This window comes from Dermochelys coriacea, chromosome 2 (assembly GCF_009764565.3).
Source record: "Dermochelys coriacea isolate rDerCor1 chromosome 2, rDerCor1.pri.v4, whole genome shotgun sequence".
NCBI classification, from domain to species: Eukaryota; Metazoa; Chordata; order Testudines; family Dermochelyidae; genus Dermochelys; species Dermochelys coriacea.
Genome location: NC_050069.1, coordinates 244,638,259 through 244,659,463, shown reverse-complemented (window position 1 = coordinate 244,659,463; position 21,205 = coordinate 244,638,259). Strand labels below are relative to the sequence as shown.

Genomic DNA, 21,205 nt, shown 5'->3' with positions numbered 1-21,205 from the left:
AGACATCCAGCCGTTAGTTAAAGACTACAGGTAATGGGGAGTTTCCCTCCGTCCATTTTACTAGTAACACTAGATGTAATACTTCATACAGCATAAGATCAAATTCATAAAAATACCCCATATTAGAAGTTTAGTGCCACTACCAGGGGACAGAACTCCTGTCTAAGGCGTTATGTTTACAGCATACAAATGCAAAAGTTAGAGAAAAACAGAAAGTCTCTTGCTGCAAGGTTGCAATAACTACTTTATTTCTTAGAATTCAAAACAATAATGCATGAGAACCCCAAAACAGAAAGAACAAAGTAGGCTAAAACAGAGAGGCAAAACTTACCCCATCTTACTTTTGCTGAATTGAGTCTCGTTGCACACTTCCCTACAGAGCCCCCGGCCTGCAAGCAGGACAGATCCGGTGGAGATGTGCGGGAGGGCCAGGACCTTCTATGCAGGCCCTTTCTCCCCGGATCCAACCGGTCCTAACGCTTGCAGAGTGCTCTGGGACGAACTCCCTACAGTCAGCGCAGGCGACCGAGACTGGCTAGAGCTGCCTCTCACTCTGGCCGAGTTCTCGGAGGCCCTCCACCGCATGCCTACCAATAAATCTCCAGGCATGGATGGGCTGACCATGGAGTTCTACCGTATGTTCTGGGTGACTAGGTCTGGGCCGAGTCTTTGCAGAGCGTGGTCCTCCCTCTTTCGTGCAGGCGAGCCGTGCTAGCCTTATTGCCGAAGAAGGGTGACCTCCATGATTTACAAAATTGGCATCCTGTCTCGCTCCTCAGCACGGACTACAAAGTCGTAGCGAAAGCCATCTCGCTGCGGCTAGGGTCCATGCTGGCAGACGTGGTCCACCCAGACCAGACCTAGACCATCCTGGGCCGCACCATCTTCGACAACCTGTATCTGGTCCGGGACCTCTTGGAACTCGGGTGTAGGGACAGTCTGTCGTTCGCCCTCCTGTCCCTGGCTCAGGAGAAGGTGTTCAACAGGGTGGACCATTGGTATCTCCTGAGCACTCTACGAATGTTTGGCTTCAGACCCCAGTTTGTGGGTTTTCTCCAGGTGCTGTACGTCTCTGCAGGCTCAGCTTCGGGCGAGGAGTACGGCAGGGGTGCCCCCTCTTGGGCCAGCTGTACGCTCTGGTGATCGAGCCCTTCCTCTGTCTCCTCCAAAGGAGGTTGACGGGGTTGGTGCTGCAGGAGCCGGAGCTGCGGCTGGTCCTGTCGGCGTACGCTGATGATGTGCTCCTCGTGGTCCAGGACCCGGGCGACTTGGTGCGGGTGGAGGCTTGTCAGGCCATTTACTCGGCAGCCTCCTCCGCCCGGTCAACTGGGTCAAGGGCTCTGGCTTGGTGGTAGGGGACTGGTGGCAGGTGAGCTCCCTCCCACCCGCGCTTCAGGCCATCCGGTGGAGCACGGGTCCGCTGCTCTATCTTGGCGTTTACCTTTCTGCCACACATCCGTCTCCGCCGGAGAACTGGCATGGTTTAGAGGTCAGGGTGGTAGAGTGGCTCCGGAGATGGACAGGACTACTCCAGTGCCTCTCCCTTCGAGGGAGAGCGCTGGTGCTTAATCAACTAGTCCTGTCCGTGCTCTGGCACCGGCTCAACACCCTGGTCCCGGCCCCAGATTTCCTGGCCAACCTCCGGACATCAATTCTGGAGTTCTTCTGGTCAGGACTGCACTGGGTCTCTGCAGGGGTTCTCCATCTATCCCGGAGGAGGGAGGGCAGGGCCTGAAGTGTCTACACACTCAGGTCCATGTCTTCCGCCTCCAGGCCCTGCAGAGGCTCCTTTATGGTGCAGGTAGTCCGGCATGGAGCATACTGGCACAGGCCTTCCGGCGCTGCTTTCAATGGCTCCGATATGATCGGCAGCTCCTTTATCTGCATCCGCGATGTCTTCCACGAGACCTCTCCGGGCTGCCGGTCTTCTACCAGGACCTCCTCTGGACCTGGAAACTGTTCTCAGCGACCAGGTCCATGGCGACCAGGTCCTTGAAGAGCCCATGCTACACAACCCCCAGTTCCGTGTGCAGGTGGCAGAGTCCCGCTCGGTGCACTGGAGGTTGGTCCTGACAGAAGTCACCAGAGTCGGAGACCTCCTGGATTATGACCGGGGAGACTGGCTGGATCCCCTGACGCTCGCTCAGCGCATGGGTCTCCAGGCCTCGTACTCCCCAGTGTGTACTTCAGGAGGCGAGGGCTTTGCTGCCCATTGCTCGGGTTTACCTCGACCAGGTCCTCAGAGAGGGCATGCCTCCACCTCAGGCCCTCTGGACCTTTTCATCAGGCCCCTGCCCCATGGACCCAACCAACTCCTCATTCCCTTCACCGTGAGCTGGCTGCACGATCTGCAGCCAGTCCGCTTCCAGACCGCACCAAGGAAACATCTATACATGCTCATGCTCCACACCTTTCACATCCTCACCCTTGTGTCCCACCCTGATACAAAGTAGTGGGACCTCCTGCCACCTCTAGAGGGTGAGGAGTCCCAGTGGGCCAGCCTATACTTCACCCCGTCCCAAGGCCCACCGGAGATATCAGTTGGCAGTTCCTTCACGGGGCTGTGAGCACGGACGTGTAGTTGGCGCGGTCCACACCTATCTCAGACACCTGACCCTTTTGCGGCATGAGGGAAACCCTGGCGCACATGTACTTGGAGTGCACCAGGCTGCAGCCCCTATTCTAGCTCCTCACGAATATTTTGTTAAGATTTTGGTTGCACTATTCCCCTCACCTCCTTGTCCATGCACTCCCTATCCATGGCCCCACAGAGTCACGGGACCTCCTGGTCAGCCTCCTCCTGGCCCTGGGTAAAGTGGCCATCTATAAAACCAGGGTGAGGAAGTTGGCCGATGGAGTCTCCTGTGACTGTGGGGCCAATTTCCGATCCTCAGTCTGTTCATGAATCCAGGCAGAGTTCCTCTGGACGGCATCCACTGACTCCATTGATACCTTCGAGAAGCAGTGGGTGCTGTCCGGAGTTCTCTGCTTGTTGTCCCCGTCTCGTTCACTTCGTTTGACCCTTTGACCACACTTCTGTCCCTGTTATTTCATTATTTGTCCCCCGTAATTATTTGGTTTGCAGGTCCTGTGGACCCACTCTTAGGCTGGTGGGAGGATCCTTTAGCACTTCCTGGTAGTAAGGCAACCAGGACCAGGAAACCCTCTGAGAATTTAAAGTGACAGAGCACAATTTTCACACAGTACCAAAGAAGGGACAAATCCAACCTGACAACCATACCTCAGATTTCTTGCAGGAGCTTCATTTAGGACAATTTTGTCCATTTAGTGCACCAGCACAGCCTGGTTAGCATTTTGGCGTGGGCTTGTGAAACAATTCTACTTGCCCAAACATGAACAAACTCCATCCACCATGATCATGTCACTGTGTCTGAGTGGATGGTGGAGAGTGTTAAGGATTGTGGAGTTAGTGAAATGAGTCTTTGGGATACACACCAAACTTAGCCCTGGGGCTGCCCACTGTTTGCCTCACTCCATCCAATCCAGCCGTCTCCCTTCTTGCACCCAAAACCTGCAGACCACTCTCGATGGTGTCCTGGGTATAAGAGCTGTAGCAATGACTGACCCTTTTCCACACACAAAAGGGATGAAATCAATGTATGGCAGGGTCCCTCCATGAGCGTTATTAGTGGGCATTCTGCAGCTCATAAAAATTAGATGTGATAAAAGAGATTTAATCTTTATATTTTCTTTAATGAGACAATTCTGTGAAGACTAACATCCAAAGCAGGAAAGCACTTCCTCAGTCACTCATTTTTCTGAGGGGATATTATTTGATATTTTTTGCCCTTGATATTAATCGGTCATCCCACCTTCCTGAAGTCTAGATGTGCTACTGGTCATTATGCTGACAAGTGAGCCCACAGCATTCCTTTCTCACAAAGAAAGAGCCATTACAAAAAGTTAAATGAGTTACACATATTCACCTTTTAAATGCCTTCTGGTAAATCTGGGGCTCTTTGTTTTGGTTTGGTTTGGTTTTTTAGTCAGCAGCAGATATTCTGAACAAGCCTTTTTGAGGGTCCAAATAACTTCCCCTTAGTTTGGTGACATCATTTTGTACTTATAGTATTATGATTACAGTAGCACCTAGAGATTCCCATTGAGACTGGACCCCCATTAGACCCTGCCGCAAAGAGCTGACAATCTAAATAGACAAGACAGAGGACACATGAAAGGTAAAGCAAGCACAGAAAGGGGAAAGAACTCCTCTAAGGTCACACAGCAAGTCAGTGGCAAAGCCAGGTAGAACCCAAATCTCCTAAGTCCTACTTCAGAGCCTTGTCCACTAAACCAAGCTCTGTGTCCTATCGTTGGCCTACTTAATCATGTATAATGAAGGTGACTGTGTTTGTTACACCAGATTATTCCTGACTCTAAATGCCAGAGGAGTAGCTACTGCTTGACTTGTCACTTTGCTGTGACTGGAGCCCATGGCTAAGATGAAGGTATGGTCTCTACGGTCAGCTGGGGGGAAAGCAAAGAGCAGGAGAAATAGTCTCTGTTATAAGAAGAAGCAGAAGCAGAACTCGAGAGAGACATGGGTTTGAAAATAAAACTGGTCACAAGTTTACAGATGAAACAGAGTTTCATCGGATAATGCTGATTCTCTGAACCAGAAATATTTTTCAAAAACATATTGGGTTTGATTAACTTTCGCCAAATAGCAGGCAGAATTCTGTCGGAAACCTGCCTGATCTCCTGTCAGGTTTCAGGGGAGGACTTTCAGGGTCTGTGGCGCTGCGTGAGCAGCTGGCCAAGACAAGTATGACAGGAAGCCAGCTGGCACAGGAAACTGGAAGCCCTGGGCTCCCCAGCCCAGGGCAGTCTGCAGAGTGGAGCTGTCCCAGGGCCACAGATCCTGGAAGTCCTGGTAGCTGCTGAGTGAAATTGACATGATTCTTGTTAGCAGTACTGCTCTTATTAAGTGGTGGGCAGCAGTAAAACTGACAAGAATCAGTTTCTCTCAGAAGCTGCTGGGCACAAGGATTTCTTTTTCTTTTCTTTTTTTTTAAATTTTGGAACCACCACATGTCAGTCTTCCTGAAACAAAACATTTTCAATATCTCCCATTTTCAGGAAATTTCAAAATGTTAGACTTTCCCACGAACTGGAAATTCTGAGTTCTCCTCAGCTTTATAGAAAAGTAACCCTATCACAGTAAGCTTAACTGAATTAAAATCCTTCTGAATCTGACTCTTACTCACTTATTCCAGGTAATACATGAGCACCATACCTACTGAGCAAAAAAGAGGGATCGTGGGGCTCCCCCACTGCCAATAACCTGAAACTCTAGCGTAGCAGGGCAGTTAGTGAAATGTACACAACTCCTAGAAAAGAGGCTGGGCTGACTGGGGAAGCAGCCACAGATGGAGCCATGCCCCAATCAGGCCACACCTGGCCCTGTTATAAGGGCTCAGGGAGGAGCTGGGTGAGTCTCTCTCTAGCTGTGGAGAGAGAAGAATCTAGCTGCAGGGGAGAAAAGGTACCTGGGGCAGGGCTAGGCAAAGGCACAGGCACTAGGAAGCTCTAGCCTGGCAACTCCCCAGGCTGAGGCCATGGTAAAGGCCTATGCAGGTACTGGGGCTGAGAGATGCAGCCCAGAGATTGGACCAGCTGCCTCTGCCTATCTCTTTGCCAATGATGAGTGGCCATGACAGACTGCAGTTTGCACCAGTGAGCAGGGGCTAGATGATGACTGGCAGTAGCCACTGAGGCAAGTTGGGTTTAGAGGGTTGGGAATCCCCTGGGAGGGAAAACTCAGAGTGTGGGGTACTGCTGGAGCAGCACCCCTAGGTAAGGGGCACTGGGGTCTGGGAAGGATATGGGGTCAGTGACAGGTGAGACACTGGCCAGTAGGAGATGCTCTATATGCTGGAGAACTAATTCCTGAGATGACTAGCAGGAGGTGCTGTGCCGGTGAGTCTTGACTTTGCTACATCTAGATAGACTAGAGATTGGAATTAGTTCTTTTTTTATGTAAGGATGATCCATTGCATAGGCCGGTAGGAAAAAGTTTGAGATTTTGGGGGGTAATCAGTCAGACATTCCCTTGAGGTGCTGCTATATTTTGATTACAGGGGAACTCAGCACTACAGTGCTGCTGCTCAGGTTGAGCCTGCTGTGTCTATTATTGTATGTGATTAGATGTAGATTTTGTATTTTAATGTCACAGTATTTTCCACTTTTTGGAAATCATCTCTTTAAATTGACATTAGGTGAGGGCTTTTAGACCCACACTCTAAAAAGCTTCTGGCCCCCTCATCTGTCAGAGAGGCCCTGATTAAGTTCCTATCTGACAGATTCCTCAAACTTGATAAGAATGGCCTACAGCTGCTAGACTGCCAGCCTCAAATATCACGAGTCCAGATAAAAAAATTTTAAATTGTTTTTCTATTTGTCTTCCAGTTTTAGAATCTTTAGCATTCATATTTTTAAGCCTTTTTCTGCAACAATGATAGCTAGAAGCTTATTCTTAAATAATAATTTTTTAAAAAAATCTGGGAGTCTCCCTTAATCATATGACTCCAGAATCTGAGGCTTTAAGAAAACCACCAAGTGTCACAAGATAAAAATCACAAGAGATGGCAACACTGCAGCTGCCAACTCAACACATCACACCAGCTTTCTTGTGGTGATTGAGTAAGCCCCTTGGCATCAATGACTATTTCTCCTTTGACCCAAACTCAGACTCTCACTGGCCAGATGGCAGGGCCACAATGGATAGCAGCAAAAAGTAGTTTAGCTGAGATTACCTCTGCTCCACTGGACATCTGGCTGGCTGATATTCCACCATTCCACTGAACCCCAGCTCTGGAGCTTGTTACCATCCTCCGCAATCTTGTGTGTGTGGCTGGCCAGCCTGCTTTCCCCTTCTAGACCTTCAGGATGGCCAGATGATTCACTCGCTTACCTTATGTCCTGTAGGGGGATCAAGCCATAAGCCTATTCTTCTCCACCTTTCTGGTGACCTGTCTGCCTGCCTGCCATCCATCCTATCTGCAGTAGCCTCTGAGTCTGGACATATCCTGTTCAGTCCCATTATGGCAGGCCTTTCAGCACTGAAAAACATGCTGGGTCTGAATTGCCTCAGCTCACTTAACACTAACGAGCCAAAAACCATAGTTACAGCCTGACTGTACAGCTTCTGAGTCACACCAATGAATATCGGGCAGGTTACCCATCATAAGAAAGATTCTACTACCTTGGATTGGGAGTGATCCTATAAGCTCTTGCCTCTCCCCAGAAAGGGAGAGAATAGGCCAAGCAGGAGCCCTCAGAAGACTGCGCTGAGTCTCTGTGCAAAAAGACCACACCAGGCAGAGTAAGAGCACACATCTAGTGGAGAGTGGTGGGAGGAAGGTTATGTGGCCTCTGGAGATGTGCCCAGTCAATCCTTCTTCACAAAGTTCACAGAAGCATTCAATTTAGGAACATTTACAGCACAGTAGACCTTTTAGAAGTTCTAACTTTGCCTTCTGGCTCCTACTCTTTTGAGAACCCCTTGAAGCATTGTTGCAACTTGCTTCCTAACATATCACAGAAAGCTGCAAGACTTACTCACCATTCACTCAAGGTGCAAGAGCTAGCCAGCATGTTAAATGCTGATTCCAAGCCCCCTTATTCTGGTTTACATTTGCTTCCCTCAGCCCCCCTCCTGACACTAACTTGGGTCACACAAGTTTCTGACACATTAAAATCCTTACACAGTGCTGGGTCTCTTTCTCCCGCTAGAAGCTTGAGTTCTGTCTCTCAACATTTATTTTCTTAAATCACAGGTTTCAGAGTAGCAGCCGTGTTAGTCTGTATTCGCAAAAAGAAAAGGAGTACTTGTGGCACCTTAGAGACTAACAAATTTATTAGAGCATAAGCTTTCGTGAGCTACAGCTCACTTCATCGGATGCATTTGGTGGAAAAAACAGAGGAGAGATTTATATACCCACACACAGAGAACATGAAACAATGGGTTTATCATACACACTGTAAGGAGAGTGATCACTTAAGATAAGCCATCACCAACAGCAGGGGGGGGAAGGAGGAAAATCTTTCATGGTGACAAGCAGGTATACCTTCAAATCAGCGGCACTGCGATGGGTACCCGCATGGCCCCACAGTATGCCAACATTTTTATGGCTGACTTAGAACAACGCTTCCTCAGCTCTCGTCTCCTAATGCCCCTACTCTACTTGCGCTACATTGATGACATCTTCATCATCTGGACCCATGGAAAAGAAGCTCTTGAGGAATTCCACCATGATTTCAACAATTTCCATCCCACCATCAACCTCAGCCTGGACCAGTCCACACAAGAGATCCACTTCCTGGACACTACGGTGCTAATAAGCGATGGTCACATAAACACCACCCTATATCGGAAACCTACTGACCGCTATTCCTACCTACATGCCTCTAGCTTTCATCCAGATCATACCACTCGATCCATTGTCTACAGCCAAGCGCTACGATATAACCGCATTTGCTCCAACCCCTCAGACAGAGACAAACACCTACAAGATCTCTATCATGCATTCCTACAACTACAATACCCACCTGCTGAAGTGAAGAAACAGATTGACAGAGCCAGAAGAGTACCCAGAAGTCACCTACTACAGGACAGGCCCAACAAAGAAAACAACAGAACGCCGCTAGCCATCACCTTCAGCCCCCAACTAAAACCTCTCCAACGCATCATCAAGGATCTACAACCTATCCTGAAGGACGAGCCATCGCTCTCTCAGATCTTGGGAGACAGACCAGTCCTTGCTTACAGACAGCCCCCCAATCTGAAGCAAATACTCACCAGCAACCACACACCACACAACAGAACCACTAACCCAGGAACCTATCCTTGCAACAAAGCCCGTTGCCAACTCTGTCCACATATCTATTCAGGGGATACCATCATAGGGCCTAATCACATCAGCCACACTATCAGAGGCTCGTTCACCTGCGCATCTACCAATGTGATATATGCCATCATGTGCCAGCAATGCCCCTCTGCCATGTACATTGGCCAAACTGGACAGTCTCTACGTAAAAGAATGAATGGACACAAATCAGACGTCAAGAATTATAACATTCAAAAACCAGTTGGAGAACACTTCAATCTCTCTGGTCACTCGATCACAGACCTAAGAGTGGCTATACTTCAACAAAAAAGCTTCAAAAACAGACTCCAACGAGAGACTGCTGAATTGGAATTAATTTGCAAACTGGATACAATTAACTTAGGCTTGAATAGAGACTGGGAATGGATGAGTCATTACACAAAGTAAAACCATTTCCCCATGGTATTTCTCCCTTCCACCCCACCCCACCCCCCACTGTTCCTCTGATATTCTTGTTAACTGCTGGAATTAGCCTACCTGCTTGTCACCATGAAAGGTTTTCCTCCTTCCCCCCCCCTGCTGTTGGTGATGGCTTATCTTAAGTGATCACTCTCCTTACAATGTTCTCTGTGTGTGGGTATATAAATCTCTCCTCTGTTTTTTCCACCAAATGCATCCGATGAAGTGAGCTGTAGCTCACGAAAGCTTATGCTCTAATAAATTTGTTAGTCTCTAAGGTGCCACAAGTACTCCTTTTCTATTTTCTTAAATGTTATTGGCATACCCAAGGAAAGTTCTAATTTGAGAAATGGTAATGAACATTAGAGGCTGAAGTTTCATTTTTGATTAACAGCTGAAATCTTCACAGTCCCTCCCACCATCGTGTCTCAGTATAATGAGCTCACTAGGGATGTATTCTTAAATCCAAAGAAATCTGGACACCATATATGGGTTTGTGAACTCCAGAAAAAACACCTCCAAATCAAACCCATTCTAAGAAGTGTGGTGTCTATTTTGACATGTGACAATTGTCACATGTATGTCACAGTATTTCAGAAGATTAAACCTGTCATCCAGCAGACTGGATAACATAATAATCCACCACATTTTGAGATTTTAGTGATAGGACATCTCAGAATATGGACATTTTTTTAAGCAGTTTGTCCGAAATTGGTATTCTCAGTTGTGGCCCACTGAGGCACAGTGACAGGCTATAAAGCAGATATCTGTTGGTTTGCAGGGCTCTAACTAATAGTCCCTTCGGGTCCTTTTTTTTTAAAAAAAAAATCTCTGATCCTTAACATCTAAAAATCTATTAATCTTAATGGGTAAATTTCACAGTAGTCACCCATTACTACTGAATGAAATATTCATTTGTGTGGAAATTGTAGGTGACTCAATACTGTATGTAGAGTCCCATTATGAAATTTGACATTAGAGTTTTAAATCTTAGAGTGGAAATGTAGCCCATTGCATAGCTGGATAACCTTTCAGCAGCTGTATGCAGTTCCCTCCATAGGGAGAGGAAGAGGATGAATACTAGTAAGGGATGGTACAAATGGATGATGAAATTGGTCACCTTAAATGGTAACTTGGTAAGCGTTCCTGAACTCCATTTTGTTTTACCAATCTGAATAGGAGAAAAATGTTAGTGTAGTTGAAAGGTGTCAGATTGACAGTGCTGGAGATTTTTTTTTTTTTTTATCTACAAAGCAAGTGTAGCAGAGGCAGTCATGGTGCAGGATACCTCACAAGACACCCCCAAAACCAAAGGTGCTTTAAAATCTGGGTCCAGCTCTGATCTTTGCAGTTTGAACCCATCTCTGCATTCAGATGCAATTCAAATAAACCTAAAATTTTCCAAAGTGAGTAATAATTTTGGGTGCCCACTTGATATTCACTATAAAGGGGCCTGATTTTCAGATGTGGGTGCTCAGCATTTTCTGAATATCCAGACCCTTTAAAGTGTCATAAATTGAGCACCCAAAAATGGAGACACATACAGTCACTGGTTATTTCTGAAGATGTAAGCATATGTTAATTCATATCCATTGATATTTCTGTATCATTTTAATGAGTTCATACCATTCTGATCCTTGTATTTAGGCCAAAGTTTAATGCGAGGGATGGATTTGAAAACCTCTCTTTCAATTTTGTAAAGCACATTTTGTGTAGAACAGAACAAAAGTGTCCCATTATTGCTGGAGTTTCTAGTGGTGAGGATTTTTTGCAAATTGTTACCACTCTAATTATTTAGCGTTTCTGACATTAGGAGAAAAAGTATAATACAAGGATTGGAACTAAAGATCAGAATCTCCCCTTGAAGGCCCAGTAGACATTTAATGTAATAGTTTGGGGAACAATATGGAGGTAGGATTAGCCTATTTATAATGAAAGCTTTCTTTATTTAATAAGCACCTAATGAAGAGCTCAGGTATTCAGTTCATCACCTCTAGAAATGCCATTCCAAGCTTATTAAAACACACTATGGTTTGAAACTTTAGACATGTAAGTAGTGGAAAACTTGAAGCACACTGGGCCCTGAAAGGTAGTTTTCCTTTAGCAAAGGCAAAAACAATATAAAGGTGGGGGGGGGGGAGTTGTGAAACATTGTTTATGAGTAGTGCTAATAGAATGCACCTTTTACTTTACATTCCCTGGATTTAGTTAGTCCTCATTTGCCAGCCTTTTCTGGTGTAAATGTGAGTGGTATATGACCTATTTTCCCCCTAAGTTTCTAAAACTCTGCCAAAGTTATCTAATACCTCTTTTTTTAAAAAAAATCTTGTCTGGGCAGCTGTTAATATCCATCTACATAAAAATCACATCCAAAAGCAGCCAAAATGTCCCTGCCGAGACATCTGATAAGGACTAGCTTTTGTTAGTAGAAAGTGTAAGCACATTTAAATTTTTATGCTGTTCTCCTCCTCTCTGATGTGTGCACACATGCGCGCGCGCACACACACACACACACACACACAGATACACATGGAAAGTTTTACAATTATTATTGGTGTGCAAGGTCTTAGGGCCAGATTGTGAACAATTTAGTCAAACCAGTGAGCACTTACTCACACAAGTAGAACTATTGGCTTAGTGGGATTATAACCATGTATCGTGGTGAGTAAGAGGTTCAGAATATGGCCATTAAATAGCTGCAGTTACCTCATGGAAATATTTAAACCCATTCAATTTGAAAATTTTAATGACATGTTATTCCTTCCCAGGCTCCAGTTTAATTTAACAGTGGTTATTTAGGACTGACATTAATTGGGGCTGGCTGGCATGTAGCGACACCTACTTGTCTGTTTGCAAGAAGTGGTGGTGGTGAGTCAGCCTGATGTCTGATATGTGCCAAGTGGTATTCACTGCCATAAAAATGGAAGTCGTGGTAACATCTGAAGCATTGATTTAGAATGGACGAGACAGCAGTAGTCTGGAGGTACAGCAACAAATGGCAGTGTTAGAGGGGGAGACCTGCAAAGAGGTGGGGGGAGAGAGACTGAGACAAAGATTGATCCCTTTTGTCCAAGAAATCACATAGGGGACCATTTAGAGAAGGGAACAATGTGTGCAAATAAATTCACAGGAAGAGGTCTTAGAGTACAAATGGCCGTCCTGTCAATAAGCATGACAACTATGCAATATGCAGCAAGGACTATGCAGAGGGTCACCAGTGCACACCTTGCTTAAAGGTGTTAGCACTTCCAGAAAAGGCCAAGCACGCACAGTGATACACAGCAGATGGACTAGGAAATGAGTGGGAAGCAGATTACCAACATCCACTCCTAGAAAGGAAGGATCAGCCCCGAGGGACATGAGTGATGCACAGGTGTCCAGTCTAGCCATAGGAGAGAAACATGACTCACCAGGAAGAGTGGGAAAATAAATATCAGCAAGCCCTGGAGGTTGTAGGGTCATCTCACTGCTATGGTTAGTCACACAAATATTGGCCCAGTGCAGTAAGATACTCAAGCAAGGGCCTAACTTCAAGATCTTAGTCTCACTAAATTCAGTAATGCACATCTGTGGTTCATAGTTAGACTCAAGTTCAAGTATCTTGCTTAGTGGAGGTCACAGAGAGACTCAATGACAGGTACTGGGCAGGCAGGCAGAATAGCAGCAAAGATGTAGACAAATAGGAAAGGAACTGGCAAAGAGTAAAACCCATGTATGTGTCCCATCGTGGTGGGCTGGCTGGTACACAGAAGCCCTGGGAAACTTACAGAATATCTATTCTAAGACACAATCCACAGCATAAGTTAAAATCAACTGGGGGTGCTTTAACATATCCTCTCCTAGCACCTTTCTGGGGGTGAAGAGGTAGAATATCATGTAGTTCTGTTTTCCCAGCCATACCTCCTGTTTCTATAACCAAGCCCATTTCTTACTAGCTATTGCTATATTGTAAGCTGCTGACGTACACAGCTGGTCTTGGTGCAAGATACACGGAAGCTTGAGTATCTTACTGAACTGGGCCAATATTTGTGTGACTAACCATAGAGGTGAGTGTGGGCTGGATAGTACCAGATGGCTCTACACCCTGCAGGGCTTGCTGATATTGTCATTTTGTCAAATATCAAAAAATGCATTAGGCTCATTGGGCATGTGTTCTTTATAAAACCAGATTGCCCAAATAATATATAGATTTATGGCCAAATCCTGCCCTGGTCAGTGCTATTAGGGGAGAGGGATGCTAGCAAGTGCATGCTTTTAGATGATATATCCTCTTCTCCAGGTGACTCTGGATGCCATGGAGTGAGCCTGTGGAATGATCTGCTGGGTACCCTTTTGCTCTGAAAAGCAGCAATACATGTCACTGGCCCATGCTTGCTGCCAACCAAATATGCAAGCTGGGTGGCTAAGGGGTGCAACCCCTATCTAGGCTCCCCTTGGGGTTGTGGTCCACAGCAGCTGATCACTCTGTCTAGCATTCATTTGAGAGTTAAAGGGGAACCTAATTTCATTCTTTGCACATCCTATTGTATATTCCCGCAACTGCCCAGTGCACCAGCAAGCAGGACATGATCCCATTTGTATGCATATGAAGAAAGAGATGAGAGAATGTTGATAGAATACTTTTTCCAGCATGACTGGTTATGCAGGAAATAGCAAATTATTTGCTAGTTATAGAATTGGTGGGGAAATTTTCAATATTTTTTTCCTTGTCTAACAATGCAGATTTATAAAAAACAAAACTTTTTGTTGGGAAAGGGTTGTCTTTTGATTTTTTTTTTAACCCAAAAAAAAAAAATGAATAAAAGTGAGTGTGACATTTTTGAAAAAAATTCAAGATTTCCAGTTTGAGCCAACTTTTAGTTTTGAAATACAAGCTAAATTTTAGAAACAAAAAATGGTCAAACTAAATTAAATATTTTGAAATGATTTGAATAAAAGGCTTTGATTGACCAAAACATTTTTAGCTCATTTTTTGAGATTTCATCTTTTCATCCCCCAATTTTGTCATGTCTTAAATTGTTGCAGGACAGGAAAGCCTTTTTTCCCCATCCAGATCAACAACAAGCCAACAAACTTTATTCACTGCCAATAAACCTTCTATTTACCATTATGCATTTGGTGTACTGCACATTGTATAGAAAATTGAGTATTAGGTTTTCAGTATTTGTTACGTTAACAATAAGCACCCACCAGGATCAGGCCCATTCTGCTAATTTGTTAGAAACACAAGAAAATACAGCCTACCTGAAAGAACTTGTATCTTGCCATCTGTAAGCCAAGCATCCTTAGTTCCATAAGTCCAATTGTATAAACTCAAAGGAGCAGGAACATTATTTCTAACTATTAGAATTATTAACTATTATTCTAAGAATAAATGTTAGTAACCTCTAAATATGACTTAACTTTTCTTTATGTAACATCTTGGCTTTAAAGTCAAATATCTCAGCACCTTCCATGGCTAGAGGAAACAGCTGTCTCCCCCCACTGGAAGACTGAATCTTTTACCAACAATATAATGCTCCCATTCCTAACTCTCCAATTTAAAGTCAATAGGACTCGTGACTAAAGTTGTGCACATATCTAAGTGTCTGCATGATCAGTGTTACTGGGTCCTTAAACTTAGTTTATATAGCTTAGCTATACTGTTTATATAGCTTCTATAACTTAAACCTGCATAGCTTTGGGGAAAAGTGTCCTCATTTTGGGAGAAAGGCAAACACACTTATGTGACAAGTTATTTCTACAAAGAAAATGTAGTGGCTGTTAGAAACTGCCCAGAGTTTGATTGTTAAGTTGTTGGGGCTATTGGAGATAAATTAGTGGGAAAGGCTGTTAAAGATGAATGATATGGCTCTGCAATTTATTACATGGCTCTCACCACCCCATGTGATATATAGATGGATGCTTGAAAAGTCTGAGGCTGCTAAAAGTGGATTAAGTTTGAAGGTTAAAAACAAGAGATTTGAATAATGCCATGTAAATTCAAACTCACTTATCATGCACACAGTTAAAGACATGCAGTTTTTAAAAATAAGGAAAATTAAGAATGCAACATTGCAACACATTTACAAGCAGGTTAGTCATCTCTCCCCCTCCCTCCTCACATCTTCAAATGTAGCTCAGAATACAGTTAAATCAGCCAAGAATACTTAATCTTTTCTTTTCTCTCTGACAGCTTTTTACTCTCCTTACTGAAGGAAACTGAACTCAGGGAACTTTACAGGCTTCTCTATTGACTCTGTGAATAATCTTGACTCTACGGATTATCCTCAAGCAGCTGTGGGGAACACAAAAGCTTTCCCTAGAACATGGGGGGAGGGGGGAAAATACTGAGGCAGTCTGGGGAAGATTTTTTTCCTAGCTCTCAAGTGATTTTTAAGAGCCAGCCGGTCTGGAAATCATTGAATTTGTTTGTAGGAAAGGTAAACACTGCCAAAATCAACAAGTTCCTTCCTAAGGGGACTGTAGAGTAAATTGGTCAGCAGATTAAGACAGTTCAGTCAAGTCATGTTGAAGCTGATGTGAAACCCTCAGGCTCTCCAGTTTTTACCCAGGAAAATATACAAAATCTGTGATAAATCTCTTCTGGGGGAATTATGTATTGTGCACTTGAGTGGTGAAGTAAATTAACATTGATCTCCCCTATAAATATCCTGACTAACTGATATTTTTTTAAAAATGAGAGGGCTGGTCTAGGTTTACCAGTGGTTTCCTCTGTTCTGGGTCAAATTGGTCTGTCTTAACTAGCTAGACCTGTACTGGTGACAGCTTCAGTGGTGATTAGACTAGTGTGTAAATGTCACATGTTGTCACCTACTAAAAAAAGTGCAGTGGGTAAAGTTTAACCCTATTCAAAAGTCAGCCTCATATCCCAGCCTAGAAACATGTTAAACAAACATACCCATAGTGTTTTACAGGGGTTCATTTAATCATCAATATGTGTAAGAGTTAGAGAGATGTGGGAAACAGCATTTTTATTAATAGCACTTTGCACTTCTGTAGCCCTTTTCATCTTGATCTCAGACTTGCTACCGATAACGAATTAAGCCTCACAGTGTACTTGTGAGGTAAGGAAATATTTGTCATTAGATAGACAGGGAAAATGAGAGAGAGAGAGGTCCCATTCTGACTTCACTTTTATTTGTATAAAGCAGGAGACACTAATATCAGAATTAGTCCCATAGGAGATTAAAGCCCAAAATTATCTACTAAACTGAGGCTGCCAAAAATATAGCAGGCAGTTCTGACTGGCTGAAAGTGACTTGCCCCAGGTCACACACAGTTCAGTGACATCTTCACACAGTCACATGAAACCAATGACACAGCTGGGAGAGACCATCAGTTCTGTGTACTAATGACCATACTCTGCTTCCTACAGATTTACATACTCAATGCATTTTTCAAACATTAACTAATGCATCAGCAGGGCTGATTTGTGATGCAGATGTATCAAGCAATAAAAACCATACAGCACACCATTTAATGGGAAAGGTGAGTTGATGCAAATGAAACCCCATAGAATCTGTCACATTCTGAAATCACCACATTTTAAAACTTGAGCATAACATCTCTTGAAATGCTGAGGCTAATTGTTCTAAGATTTAAATTTTTGTGCTGGAAATATGCATGGTACGGGTTTATATGCTGTTAAATAATCTTTGAAAGATGGGCTAAGAAACTCATTTATTAATATCTAAATCCTAACACCAAAAGGGGACTTGTATTGCACCCAAATATTGTATCGCAAATCTGGATCTGTCATGTGGCAGTGATAGAGAATCACTTTCCTTATTATTTACTGAACATAAATACACTTGATAGGGAACAGATGTATGTGAATATGTGATTCACATCCTTAAGGTGCTTTCCATTTAGTTCCAGCATAGAGAAAAATAAGAGTTCAAGCACATTTGGTACAGGGCAACTATACAAGTTTGAGACAGCGCAGAAACTTTAGAGTTCATTGCAAGAATGTTTTTGGGAAGGTTTGCCAAATGGGCAACTGATGGAGCAGCATTGCTAGAGGGATACATAAATAATGGATGAAGAAATAAAGTTAGATTAATCAAGTAATGAGAGGTAAAGAGAAATCTACACCCAACCAGCTTCAGTCAAAGAAGAACTCGTGCTAGCTGCCATTAGAAGGGGGAAAAAAAAAAACAGTACATGTTATCAATGCACAAATGCAACTCAGGTCTCTTCTCACTGAAGGGTGAATTCCCTGCATCCATCACTCTACAGTGGTAAAAAAAAAATTGAGGGTCATTATAGACAATTAGTAGCTGTAGCTCATCTCTCATATTACTGAAGAGCAATAACACATCAATGCTATCATCACCATGGGCTGGTAACAGAATTCTCTAAATATCAAAACACTCAAAATATCAGAACATGAACCTAACTCTGAAAACAAAGCCAAAGTGTAAACCCAACGAGACAGTCAAAGTACTGGACAAAGCATTGGAAAAATATCCTGCTTTGGCAGAGGGTTGGATTAGATGACCTAATACAGCTTTTCCATCTCTAATTTATATGATTTAACAAAAACAAACTGAAAAATCAAATCCTAAAGCAAGTCCCTAACTTGGCTGCCATGTGTGTGAGAGAGTGATTTGTGATAGTGATGGATATTCTCTTAAAGCATTGATCTGGCTTGCAGGCTGAAAAATGCCAGCAGATTAATGGATAAATGTAAGACTAAACCTCAGAAAAGAGACAGTCCCTAAAAGCCAAAGAAACGAAATGTGTTGAGTGCTATGGGGTAAAGCTCAAACTCCCCAACTCTGATGTATAACAATCCCATGCTAGCAAACTGTATGGGTGAAAGCTTGGCCCCATTAAGTCAATGGCAAAATTCCCATTGACTGCAGAACGCTCAGGATTATATCCTTGAATTTTAACTGCTCCTGCTGAGAACAAGCACAGGTGTTGGGTGCTGATCGTTTTTTATAATCTGGTGCTTTAAGTGTCTAAGTGGGAGCTGTAAAAATGTTTTAATAAGTCTCATATTGTACAATATCTATCCACACAGAACTCAGAGTGGGACAGTTAGGGTATGACTATGCTGTGATTTTAAAAAAAAAAAAAAACAAAAACAAACAACCTTGCAGTAGGGCTATTGCAGGGTCTCCAAGCCCAGGTTCCAGCCTGAGCATCTAAACTTCAATTTAATAGCTTGCAGCCCGAGTCCCGCAAGCCCAAGTCAGCTGACCTGGTGCTGTGAATGTTTTAATCACAGTGTAAACATACCTTTAAAGACCAAAGTCTAAAGTGCCAATAAGACCAAAGTTACCAGAAGAAATAATATATAGTTCCTCACTCTGAGGTAGGCTAAACATCATTAAATAATATGGAAGTTATGAGAGACATTTTAAAATGTGATTTTAAAAAAAAAAAAAAACAACCACCACCACCCAAAAACCCCTACTGGATGTCCAGTACCCCATACATTCAGGCTCTTAGATTAGTGTAAAAATATTCAAAGTAAGAATGTGATAAGAGGATTACCCTGTTTTCCAAGGAGGGAAATTGAGACTTTCGAGTGTGCTTCTCTATGCAAATGATCCCATGACAGAGGTTCCTGCAGTTGTAAATAATTTGGACATCTGTCTAATCCAGAGAGCCCCATGAAGTATGTCACTTTAGAAAAGGCCAATTCTCCTTATTCAGATCCTGTAGGGCATGTAGTTTTGTGGCTCATCAGTTAGCATCCAAGAAAAATGGATCTCTGTGCTGGAGAAACAGCTTGAATGCCTGTCCAAGTGGTTAAGAGCACTGTTATTCAGACTAATATTAAGATATATGAATGTTTGTGTTTACACACACACACACACACACACACACACACACACACACACACACCATTGTTTATGAAAGGAACATTTGTCAAAGAAAACATTCACCTCCTTTTAGAGAAATATTTGTTCCATCTGAAAATTACTGAGAGAATTACTTTTCATAACTGCGGGGTTCCAATTATGCAGAACCTTTTTTCCAGTACATTACATTCACTTGTTCTGAGGTCCAGAAAGAGATTAGAATCAAGCCAGCCAAAAGTCTCTGGATGAAGTTAAGGGCGGGGGGGAGGGGAAACATCATGGTAGGGATCTGCAGTAGACCACCAAATCAGGAGGAGGAAGCACATAATAGTAATGGGAAACTTCATCTACCCAGACATCTGTTGAAAAAGTAATACAGGAAAACACAAAATGTCCAATAAGTTCTTGGAATGTGTTGGGCACAATTTTTTGTTTCAGAAGGTGGAAGAAGTAACCCAGGGAGCAGCCATTTTGGACATGTGACAATGACACAAAACATTTCAGAAGATTCAACCTGTCATCCAGCAGACTGGATAACATATAATACACCATATTTTGAGATTTCAGTGATAGGACATCTCGGAATATGGACATGTGAGATAAACATCAAATAGTTGCTTTAGGAAAATAGTTCATGTGTCTATTTAAACTGACAGCAATACACAGGGTCAGATTAGATCTAATGGTTAGAGCCCTGCACAGATACAAAATTTTTATTCGCATCCATCCATGGTCTGCAAAAATGATCTATGGCTATGTGGCATGATTTAAATAGAACTATATAGATCATTGTTGCTACCACTGTTACATAATTGCAACAAATCTTGTACAAAATATGTCAAGGTGTCAATGGAAAAGTTACAGTTTCCTATTTCTAGGTATGTATCACTTTTGTATCTGAAGTTATGAATATTGACTGCATACCCTTATTTCAAATCTCCTGTGGTAACACCCACAAGGTAGTTTACATCCAGTGTAGCCAGCACATTGTGAGTGGCCTATTCAAGCTGATGGCCCATCAGCAAACACAGTGGGTCATAGAAAAAGCTTATCCCCATCTGATGGGCTTTCATGTGGACATTCCAGTCAAAATATGGGCAATGGTCCCTGCTATTACTCATGAAAGCGTGCAAGGGCACGTGACTAGATCATGTGGTACTGAACTTCATCTTGTGCCTGTACTTTTCCACAAACTGTGCTGAGGGCTTAGCTTGGAACTATGAGTTTCCCTCTACATGGCAGAAGCTATAAAAGGCCCTGAAAAAAAAAAATCTCCATTTTGCCTCTTTCTTGCTCTGATCTCTGGACTTATACTAACCATTCTAACCAAGGGACTGAGGTCCTTCCAATGATTTGGAAGCAACCAGAGATTTGACTTAAGCTAGCAGTTTATTCCATCACTGCTACACGCCTGATCCAAGAACTTTGCCATTCTTGTATATATTTGATTCTTTTAACCAATTTTAACTCACCTTTCTTTCTTTTTATGAATAAACCTTTAGATACTAAAGGATTGGCAACTGCATGATTATTGGGTAAGATGTGAGTTATATATTGACCTTGGTATGTAGCTGGTCCTTTGGGATCAGAACCCCCCTTTTTGTTTGATGAATGGTTATTTAAAACCAATTTCATCATTAAATCTAGTGTCCGAGTATTGAATCCGGGACTGGAATACCTAAGGAGGCTGCATTTCCAACTTCTTCTTAGTCAGCGTGATGCGAGAGAAGTTTTACTTTTGTTGCTATTTGGGTATGGAAGAATAACTATTCTCATGGAAGAATAACTACCAGTTTTGGTGTGTGTCTGCCCCTTTTTTCCAGCAGCTTGTCCTGAATTTGGTATTCTCAGTTGTGACCCATGGAGGCAAGAGGACACCCTCCATCCCTGATTTCTAATATAGCATTCATTCATTGAATGCTGGCCCATATTATTGTTTAAAAACCTGACAGTGTTGGTAAAAATAAGGCTATCACATGATCTTTCACTATCGATCATCTCAGAGGGTTGATCTTATGTCAAAGTAAAATTTTCAGAAGTGCCTACAGGTATGTCTATGCCACAGTTGGAGGTGTGATT

The 21,205-nt window shown here is 43.3% G+C and overlaps 1 long non-coding RNA gene across 1 annotated transcript; it reads right to left on the bottom strand.

Annotated features, from left to right (window-relative positions):
• Positions 1–206: 206 nt before the first annotated feature.
• On the bottom strand, positions 207–21,018 carry LOC122459042. Its single transcript, XR_006279473.1, has 4 exons — positions 20,894–21,018; positions 17,893–17,896; positions 13,276–13,282; positions 207–217 (listed from the first exon to the last, which is right to left on the bottom strand). It is a non-coding gene; the product is annotated as an uncharacterized LOC122459042 (long non-coding RNA).
• Between the last annotated feature and the right edge of the window lie 187 nt (positions 21,019–21,205).